This window comes from Rhinoraja longicauda, chromosome 9, assembly GCF_053455715.1.
Source record: "Rhinoraja longicauda isolate Sanriku21f chromosome 9, sRhiLon1.1, whole genome shotgun sequence".
Lineage (NCBI taxonomy): Eukaryota > Metazoa > Chordata > Chondrichthyes > Rajiformes > Arhynchobatidae > Rhinoraja > Rhinoraja longicauda.
Genome location: NC_135961.1, coordinates 67,301,083 through 67,303,582, shown reverse-complemented (window position 1 = coordinate 67,303,582; position 2,500 = coordinate 67,301,083). Strand labels below are relative to the sequence as shown.

The following is a 2,500-nucleotide window of genomic DNA, read 5'->3' as shown; positions in this document are numbered from 1 at the left end:
CCTTCTGAGGCAGAGAATTCCACACCTTCACCACTCTCTGACTGAAAAAGTTCTTCCTCATCTCCGTTCTAAATGGGCTACCCCTTATTCTTAAACTGTGGCCCCTTGTTCTGGACTCCCCCAACATTGGGAACATGTTTCCTGCCTCTAATGTGTCCAATCCCCTAATTATCTTATATGTTTCAATAAGATCCCCCCTCATCCTTCTAAATTCCAGTTATCTTTAGTTTAGTTTAGTTTAGTTTAGTTTAGTTGAGTTGAGTTTAGTTTAGTTTAGTTTAGTTTAGTTTAGTGTGTACCGAGGTACAATGAAAAGATTTTTGGTGCATGCTAACCAGTCACCGGAAGCCTAGGTGAAGACGTTTTCTTCAGTCTGTAGAAGGGTCCCAACACGAAACCTCACCCATTCCTTCTCTCCAGAGATGCTGTCTGCCCGGCTGAGTTACTCCAGCACTTTGTGTCTATCTTCGGTGTAAACCAGCACCTGCACTCCCTTCCTTACACAGCCGAAAATACTGCCCATGATTACAATCGAACCATCCACAGTGCACGTGTACAGGATAAAGGGAATAACGTTTAGTGCAAGATAAAGTCTAGTGGATATAAAATAGTCCACATAGAGTCATAGATTCATACAGCTTCTCTGCGTTTTCCTCGTGTCATGTTCTCCACAGATGCTGCCTGACCCACTGAGTTACTCCAGCACTCTGTGAAACGTCACCTATCCATGTTCTCCACAGATGCTGCCTGACCCGCTGAGTTACTCCAGCACTTTGTATGTATTGTTATAAACCGACATCTGCAGTTTCTTGCGTCTACCATCCACCAACATACACGACAGCAATGCCTGTTGTCGAATAGTGTGATGCATCTCAATCAGTACAAATGTGCACCAATTTTACAGGGAAAAAACTGCAGATGCTTGTTAAAATCGAAGGCAGACACAGAATGCTGGAGTAACTCAGCGGGACAGGCAGCATCTCTGGAGAGAAGGAATGGGTGACATGGGTGAAACGTCACCCGTTCTTTCTCTCCACAGATGCTGCCTGACCCATTGTGTTACTCCAGCATTTATGTGTCTACCTGCACCACTTTATAGCCGTGTACCGCTTGGATCCGTCACGATCAAATCCACAAAGTGCTGGAGCAACTCAGCGGCTCAGGCAGCGGGTGTGGAGGGGGTGGACAGACGATGTTTCTGGCCGAGACCCTGTCTCCACAGATGCTGTCTGACCCGCTGAGTTAGTTACTCCAGCACTTTATGTCTCAATCAAGACTCCGGCATCTGCAGTTCCTTGTGTTTCGCTCTTATAATTAATAGACAATAGGTGCAGGAGGAGAATTAGGCCATTCGGCCCGCCAAGTAGAGCCCCGACCCGAAAGGCCGCCAGTCCATTCCAATTCCTCCACAGAGGCTGCCTGACTCGCCGAGTTCCTCCAGTACTTTGTGTTTTGCCATTGCGACACCAATAGTCAATCACTAACAATAATCCATCCGGTACAAACACCGCCATGTAACAAGATACACCCCCCTATAAAATAGTAACTCATCATTATATCACTGTGTACAAGTTTATATATATATTTATTTATTCACAAAATGCTGGAGTAACTCAGCGGGTCAGGCAGCATCTCAGGAGAGAATTCCTTCTCTCCCGAGATGCTGCCTGACCCGCTGAGTTACTCCAGCATTTTGTGAATAAATACCTTCGATTTGTACCAGCATCTGCAGTTATTTTCTTACACTATATATATATATATATATGCAGGGACCAAGACTGAATATGTTTTCGCTCTCAACAATCAAACGCTCAACAATAACTGCAGATGCTGGTACAAATCGAAGGTATTTATCCACAAAATGCTGGAGTAACTCAGCAGGTCAGGCAGCATCTCCAGATTTCAGTCTGAAGAAGGGTCTCGACCCGAAACGTCACCCATTCCTTTTCTCCTGAGATGCTGCCTGACCCGCTGAGTTACTCCAGCATTTTGTGAATAAAAACGCTCAACAATGTTCCCCTGGTTTAGAATCGACGGCGCGCATTGAAATATTCGGAGCTGTCATCAGGAACTCGGGGCTTATTACCCGGAGGCCGGAAGAAAATGCTGCGATCCAAGCTGATTTTTAAAAAAGATGTAAACATTGGAAAGCTCACAGTCACCCAAAAAGCAATAGATTCATACAAAGAAACAAAGAAAATTGGTGCAGGAGTAGGCCATTCGACTCTCCGAGTCAGCACCGCCATTCAATATGATCATGGCTGATCATCCACAATCAGTACCCCGTTCCTGCCTTCTCCCCATACCCCTTGATTCCGTTAGCCCTAAGAGCTACATCTAAATCTCTCTCGAAAACATCCAGTGAATTGGCCTCCACTGCCTTCTGTGGCAGAGAATTCCACAGATTCACAACTCTCTGGGTATTGAAACATATAAGATAATTAGGGGATTGGACACATTAGAGGCAGATAACATGTTCCCAATGTTAGGGGAGTCCAGA

General features: G+C 45.3%; 1 protein-coding gene across 6 annotated transcripts in view; it reads right to left on the bottom strand.

The window, feature by feature from the left end:
* prokr1b (prokineticin receptor 1b) overlaps positions 1–2,500 on the bottom strand; it is a 12,914-nt gene that overhangs the window by 2,479 nt on the left and 7,935 nt on the right. The gene's annotated exons all lie outside the window — the stretch shown is intronic.